The sequence below is a fragment of the Ictalurus punctatus genome, chromosome 14 (genome assembly GCF_001660625.3).
Source record: "Ictalurus punctatus breed USDA103 chromosome 14, Coco_2.0, whole genome shotgun sequence".
In the NCBI taxonomy this organism is placed as follows: Eukaryota; Metazoa; Chordata; class Actinopteri; order Siluriformes; family Ictaluridae; genus Ictalurus; species Ictalurus punctatus.
Window position 1 is genome coordinate 27,477,541 of NC_030429.2, and position 12,376 is coordinate 27,489,916.

Consider the following 12,376-nt stretch of genomic DNA (forward strand, 5'->3'; position numbering starts at 1 on the left):
CTAACACTGATAGTATACACGTAAAGACATGTGAAAGGATCTTTTGAGAAATTAAAATAGGTTAATTTTATTTATGAGCAGGATTTTAATCTCAGATCCAGACTGTATTGTAAAATTACTTCTTCACAGTTAAGAAGCATGTAGGTAAGGGATCTACTGTTTCAGCAGGGTTATTTAAGGGTGTGGTGTTTATGGAAGAATTTTGTTGATATTTATACATCATGTTCATATTGAATCGCAGAAATGTGGATTATTTCAAGCATCAGTGACAGAGGAATACAGAAATCTAACTTGTGTTGATATAAAGTTAAATAAACAAACAAACAAATAAATAAACAAACAAAACAATGTTTTAGTACCCTTTAGTTTTGCTCCTGTTGTGCTGACCAATGAAAAAGCAGCACTACAGCCTGCCCCGCTCTGATTGGATGACAGCTTCAGTACACTGTGAGAAAAAAGTTAGGAAGAAAAAATATTCGGGGTTTAATCCGAATTCTATCCTTCAGTGGAGATGTGTCAGAGCCCCTTGTGTGATTCAGGTGATACTTCACAGAAGAATTATTTCTTATTCGGATTCTGGTTGTTTATTTTTACTCTCTCCTAAAACACGGTACACTGTGTCTCCATTCACCACAGAAACATCACTTCACTGAGGGACAGCAGCGCGCGAGGACCGCTCGAGCCCTGAACCTCTGCGTTACTAGGCAACACGCGCGCCCGCGAAACTCGGAGAGAGAGAGAGAGAGAGAGAGAGAGAGAGAGACTTGACTTTTTTAACACATTTAGTACATCAGTTTTGGTATATTTACGTATTTAAATCTTTATTTATTTATTTATTTAAAAGAAGAGCCCCATAGACCCCCCCCCCAATCTGTAGCAAAACACACCCCCATCAAGCAAACACACTCTGTGTCTACGAAGCCACGCTGTTGTAGCACATGCAGGATGAGGCCTGTCATTGTCCTGCTAAAATAACCATGGACTTCCTGGGAAAAGACGTTGCCTTGATGGCAGCTTATGTCTCTCTAAAATCCTAATATACACCTCTGCATCAATGGTTCCTTCACACATTTGCAAGTCACCCATGCCTTGGGCACTGATGCACCCCATACCATCACAGATGCTGGTTTTTACACCTTTCACTTATAACAGTCTGGTTGGTCTTTTTCTTTGGCACAGAGAATTCAGGGTTAGTTTTTCACAAAAACAATCTTAAACATCTTCTCATCTGACCACAGCACACGTTTCCACTGCCTTTCAGTCCATCTGAGATGAGCTCTGGCCCAGAGAACTCATTAGCGTTTCTGCATTGAGTTGATGTGTGGCTTCCTTCTTGCATATTAGAGTTGCACATGTGTGATGGTACCATTGATGTGGAGGCGTATATTGGGATTTTAGAGAGACAAAGATTCAGTACATCTCTTCATAAAAGGGGTTTAGACCTCTTTAATTTTCTTTGTCACATTCAAGGGTTTAAGCCCACCTTCTTGCTGCCTTTTGGTTCTGCACATACACCCTGAATAGTACCGAATTTGTTTCCAACACTGTTGAGTAGGTACATTTACATCCATTGAAATGTGCTTATGTCACCTACTCAGCAGCCTGTAAACATGTTTAACAACAACAGAACAATTACTCTGGATGGAGGACGTGCCACAGATGTAGGGCTGGAGTCAAACAGAACAAATATGGAAGTTCAAATTCTTTCTCCTTTTAATCATTATGGCTAATAAAATAGTGCTTTGTTAAAATTATAGACATTCCAGTAAGAAATCGGTGAAAACAAACATCAAACCTGACACAGTGCCAGAGTGGAGGTGGGTGTGAACCCTTGGGCTCTGCAAAGAAACTGAAATGGGTCTAAACCCAAGAGATGTACTCTGAAACTTTTTTAATGGAGCTTTTGTTTACAAAGGTGTGGGTTATTTCCTATGGAGGGTTTATGCTCATTAACACCACCAGCTGATATACAGTGAGGGAAAAAAGTATTTGATCCCCTGCTGATTTTGTACGTTTGCCCACTGACAAAGAAATGATCCGTCTATAACTTTAATGGTAGATTTATTTGAACAGTGAGAGACAGAATAACAACAAAAAAATCCAGAAAAACACACGTCAAAAATGTTATAAATTGATTTGCATTTTAATGAGGGAAATAAGTATTTGACCCCCTCTGCAAAACATGACTTAGTACTTGGTTTAAAAACCCTTGTTGGCAATCACAGAGGTCAGACGTTTCTTGTAGTTGGCCACCAGGTTTGCACACATCTCAGGAGGGATTTTGTCCCACTCCTCTTTGCAGATCTTCTCCAAGTCATTAAGGTTTCAAGGCTGACGTTTGGCAACTCGAACCTTCAGCTCTCGCCACAGATTTTCTATGGGATTTAGGTCTGGAGACTGCCTAGGTTACTCCAGGACCTTAATGTGCTTCTTCTTGAGCCACTCCTTTGTTGCCTTGGCCGTGTGTTTTGGGTCATTGTCATGCTGGAATATCCATCCACGACCCATTTTCAATGCCCTGTCTGAGGGAAGGAGGTTTTCACCCAAGATTTGACGGTACATGGCCCCGTCCATCGTCCCTTTGATGCGGTGAAGTTGTCCTGTCCCCTTAGCAGAAAAACACCCCCAAAGCATAATGTTTCCACCTCCATGTTTGACGGTGGAGATGGTGTTCTTGGGGTCATAGGCGGCATTCCTCCTCCTCCAAACATGGCGAGTTGAGTTGATGCCAAAGAGCTCCATTTTGGTCTCATCTGACCACAACACTTTCACCCAGTTGTCCTCTGAATCATTCAGATGTTCACTGGCAAACTTCAGACGGGCATGTATATGTGCTTTCTTGAGCAGCAGACCTTGCGCGCGCTGCAGGATTTCAGTCCTTCACGGCGTAGTGTGTTACCAGTTGTTTTCTTGTTGACTATGGTCCCAGCTGCCTTGAGATCATTGACAAGATCCTCCCGTGTAGTTCTGGGCTGATTCCTCACTGTTCTCATGATCAATGCAACTCCACGAGGTGAGATCTTGCATGGAGCCCCAGGCTGAGGGAGATTGACAGTTCTTTTGTGCTTCTTCCATTTGCGAATAATCGCACCAACTGTTGTCCCCTTCTCACCAAGCTGCTTGGCAATGGTCTTGTAGCCCATTCCAGACTTGTGTAGGTCTACAGTCTTGCCCCTGACATCCTTGGAGAGCTCTTTGGTCTTGGCCATGGTGGAGAGTTTGGAATCTGACTGATTGACTGCTTCTGTGGACAGGTGTCTTTTATACAGGTAACAAACTGATATTAGGAGCACTCCCTTTAAGAGTGTGCTCCTAATCTCAGCTCGTTACTTGTATAAAAGACACCTGGGAGCCAGAAATCTTTCTGATTGAGAGGGGGTCAAATACTTTTTTCCCTCATTAAAATGCAAATTAATTTATAAAATTTTTGACATGAGTTTTTCTGGATTTTTTTGTTGTTATTCTGTCTCTCAATGTTCAAATACAACTACCATTAAAATTATAGACTGATCATTTCTTTGTCAGTGGGCAAACGTACAAAATCAGCAGGGGATCAAATACTTTTTTCCCCTCACTGTAGAAATGTTTTGGGTGTTGTTTTTCTGCTAATGAACAGTGTCTTGACGTGTGTCTGTGAGATCTGAGGTCATATGCATAATGAGTCTGTAGATACACTTTCCATTACCCATCACCCTGCCTGTTAGGCCTCTTCACCTCTTATACTAGTGCAGGTTTGTAGAAGAACCTGAAGCAATCAGTTCATGTGAGGAAACCCACTAACTTCATAGAGTTGAAGATGTTCTGTACTGAGGAATGGGATAAAATTCCTCCAAGACGATGTGCAGAACTGATCAACACTTACCCCAAAGATTTATCTGCAGTTATTACTGCACAAGGAGCTCACACCACATACTGAAAGCAAAGGTTCACATACTTTTGCCACTCACAGATATGTAATATTGGATCATTTTCCTTAATAAAAAAATGACCAAGTATAATATTTTTGCCTTGTTTTTTTAAATTGGGTTCTTTTTGTCTACTTTTAGGGCTTGTGTGAAAATCATGATGTTTTAGAAAATTCTAAAGAGTTCACAAACTTTCGAGCACCACTGTAGATAAAAACTCAGCAGAAGCAACAAAACTCGTGGCTTTCACATCTTCAGGTTCTGGTGTGTGCGTGCGTGTGCGTGCCTGTCTTTCGCTCGTGGGTAATGGGAGGCACTAAAAGCACAAACAGACACAAATCATCACGCATTACCTGCCAGTTTAGCCCGCCTCTTCTACGTCCACAGCTGACACTTGACCATGTCCCGCAGCCACAATGCATTTAAAAAATATTATTAAAAAACACTATTTTAGCAACTTCTTTACCAGCAAGGCATCAGAAGTCCTGGGGTCTCTTTTATCAATGTGTGCATAAAACAAGTTCAAAATTTGTGTGTAAGTGCCACCATTACTCAAGAAAATTGGTGTTTATCACACAACTGTACACAATGACCGTTAAGTCTCACTTAAAATATCACTCACTGAATGTGAGAGAAGTCTCACACATTCTAAATTGATGAGCTTGTTCACAGCGTCTCTCATTTGCATAAAGAAAGCCCAGAACTTGCCTTATACGGTAAATAACTTTAAAAAGCCAGGTCATTGGCTCTTGGCGCTGCGTGTTGTGGAGAACATGGAGCATGTGTATAAATCTAAAGTTGAACTTCAATGAAATAGAGGGACTGTTACATGAAGCAAAACAAAAATAATTTATTTGGTACTTTTGCGAGAGGTTTGTGTAATAAATACATTTTTCAAAGATTTATGAGTACATGTGTGTATTCTATTGCCCCAATTACATTTAGAAACTCTGCAGTGGGGTGAAAATTCATAATTTTTTTTTCTGCTGCCAGTTTTGGAAATGTAATGTATTGCAGTGTGATTGATATGAATGAAGGTTAGACGTGTCACTGAAATGTACTCATAGCTAAAAGCACTAGAATAGAGATCAACTAAAATTGCATTGTACAAATGAAATGGACTGATATTCCACTCCTCACTTTCAACAAAGAGTTTCCAGTGGTGCTAAAAACATGTTCTTCCACTCCACTCGCACATTGAGCACAGGTTCTCCACAGGTTCTCCACAGGGCTGTGTGTTGAGCCCCCTCCTGTACTGTCTCTACACATATGACTGTAGACCAGTCTACAACAATAATCTTATCATCAAGTTTGCTGACGACACCACAGTGGTCAGACTCATCTCAAAAGGAGAGGAGGCAGCCTACAGAGAGGAAGTCCTGAACTTGGCAGCCTGGTGTTCAAAGAACAACCTGACTCTAAACACCAAGAAAACCAAGGAACTTATTGTAGACTTCAGAAAACACAACACGGAGCTGGCCCCCCTCTTCATTAATGGGGAGTGTGTAGAGAAGGTCCACACCGTCCGGTTTCTTGGCGTCCTTATCTCTGCTAACATCTCCTGGACGGACAACATTACAGCGGTTATCAAGAAGGCTCAAACACGGCTACACTTCCTGAGGGTTCTCAGGAAGTACAATCTGGACTCCAAACTGCTGCTGATCTTCTACCGCTCGTCCGTCGAGAGCTTGCTGACATACTGTATCACGGTGTGGTACGGTAGCTGCACCGCAGCAGACAGGGAGAGGCTTCAGAGGGTAGTAAGAGCAGCACAGAAGATCATTGGCTGCCCTCTCCCCTCCCTGATGAATATTTCCACTTCCCGTTGCCTCAGCAGAGGAAAAACTATCATTAAGGACAGTTCTCACCCTGGCTCTGATCTGTTCAATCTGTTGCCCTCAGGGAGACGTTACAGGTGCATCAAAACAAGGACTAGTAGATTTAAGAATAGTTTCTTCCCAAAAGCTATTACCATGATAAACAAACACATGTACTGAGTCCACAGCATATGTATATAGTGTCTCAAAACTGTGCATTTCATAGTACCTCCGCCATCCACCCTAATATCTATCTATCTTGCATATCTATCTTGCATATATTGTATATCTTGTTTATTTACTTTGTTTATTTATCTTGTTTATTTATCTGTGTATTATCTGTTTATTCTTCTTGTGTATTGAATGTACATGTTTGCACGGAACAAAAAGGAGTGGCTCTTAATTTCATTGTACATATGTATAGTGACAATAAAAGGCATTCATTCATTCATTCCCTATGTAAAGCTGCATGAGCCAAATCTTCAAACAAGACATAATCCTAATCCTTCTTAAAATTTTCCTTTTATACGATTTTACATTTTATCTGTGTCACCTGTCTGCATCTTGTTGTGAGCAGTGAAATCAGTAATTACTCTTTCAGTAACTAGAGAACACCAAGAACAGTGTGTGTTATGTTGGGGGAGGGGGGATGTATGTTAGGGGAAGCTGCTGAATGCTTGCAGTACGTAACCACAGCCCTGCTAATCAGTCTGATGGTGGGGGGCTGCGGAAAACTCAGAGGATACAGAAGAAAAAAACTGATCGTTGTTCATTAAACCACAACAGCAGTGTTTAGTCACAGGCCCAGAAGTCTGATCGTATAATGTTGAGGAAAATCAATCCTTCCAGCCTAAGTCAAAAAACTTCAGAGACAGAGGGTTTGTAGATGTCAAAAAGTAACACAACTTTATTGAAACAATGAAGTGAGACAGTCTGCAGCAGATCTGAATTATACATACACAAACATGTCTTTATATACCTCTCTGAAGCAGTAAAATTATCCCTGGGTGGGGCATTCACCTTTTCTTTCTAGAACAGACCAATCTCCATCGCCTTAACTAATTATTCTCACCCATATGATACCTTATATTTGTAGCGCATGCGTATGTTCTTTAAAAGTTTGACCAGACCTGGGTTTTTTACTGTGTCACATAATTCACCCAATAGCCTCATCTTGTTCTTTCCTCCTGGAATTCTTATCTCTTCTTTTGACACTGATGTGCAAGCTTAGGGGGCTTTGTTTGGAAACCCAGTTCTGGAATGTGCATAATTGCTTTTTTATTGCCACAAAGTGAAGCTGCTTCAGACAAACACACGGTTCTTAATTTACTGCCACAGAGTGAAGCTGCTTTAGACAAACCCAAAGCATAATGTTCACATTTCGAATACAACGTGTTAGAAGTGTTTTATAGTTTTAGATTATGCTTTCTGTGCAGAGGTATGGATTGACACAGAAAAGAATTAGGCCTACTCTTTAGTAAGACACAGAATTCTTCTAACTCAATACACACTTATAACTTGATCAACAAGTGTACTATGAGTTTATATAATGCTTCCCACAAGTAATTCTTAACTGTTGGGTATACATTGGGTATACATACCAGATTATACCTGATGAACATATCCAAACATTAGTAAACTTTGTAGATACACACATTGATTACACTTTATACCCTATACTAACTAGCTAACCTACGAAACAATCCTGAGGTACAAAAAATAAAAATAAACAAGCATTTCATACAATATGTACGTTTTCATACAATCACCCCTTCATTTTCTGAATTAATTGTGGATCTTCCAGTAAGCTGATGTGGGGTTAGCCAGCTAACACACGCTAGGCTAGTGTGACAGGGTTTGCTAGTCAGTTAACATCAAGGTATTTTTTGGGAAAGTAACTATTTCTTCCCTGTAATTAATCCATATTAATTTAATAAAATACTGTAGTAACCTCAGGGCTAAAGCCACTACATCTTATTATTAGGAAGTTATTTACCTTCTTTAATCTACACTTTCTTGATATATTTTTTCTGCCCACTTTAATATGCTACTCATTGCAGAATGGTGCCGGTAGGTGGCGATATTTACTGATGGGAAGAAGAAAGTCCATCCATCCATCCATCTTCTACCGCTTACTCCTTTTCACAGTCACGGGGGACCTGGAGCCTATCCCAGGGAGCATCGGGCACAAGGCGGGGTACACCCTGGACAGGGTGCCAGTCCATCCATAATGTATTTTACCCAGTTGTTGGATATTTAATGTTCAGGACATGTGGTTTTAGTATCATTGTGGTTTCAGTGTTTCATCAAAACAGGGCCTCAGAACCTCAGTAACGTGTTTTATTCGGTTTCTGAATTCTAGATAAAGGTTTTCAGTATAATGACGTGCCATGCTTCTATTTATAGTTCTATGTAATGTTGTGCAAAGTATGCTGAACAAGTCAGTTCCTGTTCTCACTTAGGTCATAGCAGCTATAAACAGTTGCTCCGTCAGCAGCCTCTATTTTTCCTTTCACTTAAACTTAATGAGACAAAAAAAAGCAGTTTGTCATGTTACCAGGAAACCACAAACTCCTCTGTCATAATCATCAACATTTCCTCAATGAAACATTGTTGTTATGTTTTTAATTTGTTTATATGGAATGCTAGCCATACCAGTCCCTGTGAATGAGCTGTTACTATAGAAACAATAACGTATTAGAATGAGCACTTTAATGTAAACCTGTGATTTGCAGCTTCTCTACTGTCAGTGTAGTGAACAGTCACTTGTTGATGTGCTGGAAGCAGGAAAAATGGGCAAGTGTAAGGATCTGAGCTACTCTGACATGGGCCAAATTGTGATGGCTAGACGACTGGGTCAGTGCATCTCCAAAATGGCAGGTCTTGTGTGGTGTCCCCAGTATGCAGTGGTTAGTACCTACCAAAAGTGGTCTAAGGGAGGACAACTGGAAAGCTTTGGTCCCTGCATTCATGTGGATGTTACATTGACACGTACCACCAAAATAATGTGCAGACCATGTACACCACTTCATGGCAAAGGCTAATGGCAGTGGCCTCTTTCGGCAGGATAATGCACCCTGCTACACGGCACGGTTTAAGGAATGGTTTGAGGAACAAAGAGTTCAAGGTGTTGACTTGGCCTCCAAATTCCCCAGATCTCAATCCGATCCAGCATCTGTGGCATGTGCTGGACAAACAAGTCTGATCCATGGAGGCACATTCAGAGGTCTTGTTGAGTCCATGCCTCGTTCAGTCAGAGCTGTTTTAGCAGCACAAGGGGGACCTACACAATATTAGGCAGGCAGATTTAAATGTTATGGGTGACTGGTGTATATTAGAAGTCAGTCAGTGTTTAAGTTTCAACTCTCAGATGTTCAGATCTTCCAGTAAATCCTGCATTAATTTTATTAATTAGAAATATAAATTTAGATTGTCATTATCACCACATGACCAGGTTTATTTCAAGTTCAAATTGTTTTATTATCATTTATACCATATACAGCTGTTACAGTTCACAGTGAAAGGAAACAACGTTCCTCCAGGACCACGGTGCTACATAAAACAACACACTAATCACATGAACACAGAACTAATAAGACACAGAACTAATAAGATCTACAGATCTATTTCTACATGATCACACATTTTACACTGAGAATGAAAGTCTTATCCGATTTTAAATGTTCTCATTTCGTCCTTTTAATGTGCGATATAATCAATTTCATTTAAGAATGTTTATATCACAGCCATGTTGATTTCTGGATTGTGATTGGTCAGGTGTTGATTAATTTTCTCTTATAGCAACTCTGACAATAGTGCAACTGAAAACACAGGTTTATATTAACCTCATTTCCAGAAAAGTTGGGATTTTTTCTAAAATGCAATAAAAACTAAAATCTGTAATTTGTCAAGTCTCTTGAAACTAACTAACTGACAAAAGTACAAAGAAAATGTATTAAATGTTTTTACTGACCAACTTAACTGTATTTTGTAAATACAGACAAATTTGATGCCTTCAGCATACTCAAAAAAAGTTGGGACAGAGGCAAAATAAGACTAAAAGGTTTATAGAATATTCAAGTAACACCATTTTGGAGGATCAGGTTAACTGGTAACAGGGGAGGGGAACAGGATTGGGCATAAAAGGATTGGGCTTCCACAAAAAGCTCAGTCTTTGCATGTAAGGATGGGTCGTGGCTCACCACTTTGTGCCAAACTTTGTGAAAGAATTGCCAGTCAGTTCAATAACAACATTGCTCAATGCAAGATTGCAAAGAATTTAAGTCTTTCACCATGTCCAGTACATAATAATGTGAAGAGATTCAGGGAATCCAGAGAAATCTCATTGTGTAAAGGTCAAGGCCGGAAACCACTGCTGAATGTGTGTGACCTTCGAGCCCTCAGGCAGCGCTGCCTGAGAAATCGTTGTGCTACTGTGATAAATATAACCACATGGGCTCTTCAGAAAACCGTTTTCACTTAACACAGTCTGCTACTGCATCCAGAAATTCAACCCGAAGCCCTATTACGCAAGAAGGAAGCCACACATCAACTCTATACAGAAACACAGCCGAGTTCTCTGGGCCAGAGCTCATCTCAGATGGACTGAAAGTCAGTGGAAACGTGTGCTGTGGTCAGATGAGAACACGTTTCAGCCAACCAGACTGTTATAAGCAAAAGGCGTAAAGTCAGCTTCTGTGATGGTATGGGGTGCATCAGTGCCCAAGACATGGGTGACTTGCATATGTGTGAAGGAACCATTGATGCGGAGGCGTGTATTGGGATTTTAGAGAGACATATGCTGCCATCAAGGCACCGTCTTTTCCCAGGAAGTTCATGGTTATTTCACCAGGACAATAACAGGCTTTGTTCTGCATGTGCTACAACAGCGTGGCTTCGTAAACACAGAGTGCGTGTGCTTGAGTGACCTCCCAGCAGTCCAGATCTGTCTCCTATGGTGCATCATGAAGAGGAAAATCAGACAATGGCGTCTAAGGACTGTTGAGCAGCTGAAGTCTCGTCAAGCAAGAATTCCACTTGAAAAAATTATCCTCAGTTCCCAAACGATTAGAAAGTGTCATTAAAAGGAAGGGTGATGTAACACAGTGCTAAACATGCCTCTGTCCCAACTTTTTTGAGTGTGTTGAAGGCATCAAATTCTACATTTGTTAATATTTACAAAATACAGTGAAGTTGGTCAGTGAAAACATTGAATACCTTTTCTTTGAACTTTTGTGAGTTAATTTAAGTTTCAAGAGACTTGACAAATCACAGATTTTTGTTTTTATTGCATTATTTATTGCAACTTTTATGGAAATGGGGTTAGTAACAGAGCTATTGTTTATGAATGTGTCGGTCATTTTCATGTGCAGCATTTGTGGTTATTAACATCAGCAGACACAGAAGTGTGTTATGGTTTTTCCCCCCAGCGAGAATAAAGAGAAGTGTGGTCAAACACAGTCTGAAAGATACTCTTTCCATTACACTGTCAGTTAGGCCTCGTCACACCTTACACTAGTGCAGGTTTCAATAGTTATTTTAATGATGGAAGTAATCTGCCAGACAGAATAGTAGGTTTTATTTCAGATGCTGAATTGTGCTGATTATTTGTTCATAGGAATAAATACTATACAACTGTTTGTTAACAGGATGTATTGCATTAGGAATGTTTGAGAGAGAGATAGGCCACCCTTGCTAAATTGGATTTTTAAAAAATAAACAAATAAATAAATCAATAAATCAATAAATATATTCCAACCCAACCACTGCAGCAAGCTAGTTAATTATCAGTTGTTATTTTTTGCAGTAGTTAATGAACAGTTAGTTTATACATGATGAAAAAAAAAGTTCAAACATTTGCAGCATGGTATGTAAAAACCTTTATATATTATCTATTAATTTATATAATTAGTGTGATATTTAAAATCCAAAATACGTGTCAAAGAAATAGATTACTTTTGTATGAAAATGCATTCTAATTTCACGTACACTTGAGCCTTTAACCTTAGTCCTTCCCCTTTCACCTCGTTTGTAGAGGACACCGACTTTAAGCATGAGAACGAGCAGATAGAAATGAGAGGCATCCAGCACTGCACAGTCCCTGATGCCCTTCATCACACTTGAAACAAAACCACAGTGAGTCATGAATACAGAACAGGAAAAGAGTGAACTGTGCAGGTTGTGGCTGGAAACTGCCATTTCTCATTACACCCAAAGCACAATGTCTGGATCTAAAAAAAAAAATTACAATTAAACCCTTTAATGAAGTACAGGCAGCAGAGCTTCAGAGCTATCATGGCTGCAAAATTTCACACTCTAGAATACAATGATCACATTACAGAATTTTCCATTTCTTATGAAAATAGGAAAAGCAAAACTTTATATAGACTGAAATCCTGGAATATGAATCCACATGGACTGCATTTATTAAAACACCACCATTTTAAAACAGTATCATGTAATCGACTCCACAAGACCAGACTATGATGTTACAACCCAGTCTAGGTTGATCTCACAGTTCAAAGGGAAATACCTCTAGATAATGGAAGCCAGGAATGACAGACACAAACAGTTTTCAATGAAGGTGTGGTACAGTGTACAAATCAACAAGTACATATATACACAACTGTACATAGAACACACCAGGCATATCTT

At 39.9% G+C, this 12,376-nt stretch overlaps 1 protein-coding gene and 1 long non-coding RNA gene across 35 annotated transcripts in view; both read right to left on the minus strand.

Moving 5' to 3' along the window:
- Window positions 1–12,376, minus strand: part of LOC108274794 (uncharacterized) — a 588,939-nt gene that overhangs the window by 484,500 nt on the left and 92,063 nt on the right. The gene's annotated exons all lie outside the window — the stretch shown is intronic.
- Window positions 1–12,376, minus strand: part of LOC108261135 (uncharacterized) — a 278,821-nt gene that overhangs the window by 213,205 nt on the left and 53,240 nt on the right. The window lies entirely within an intron of this gene.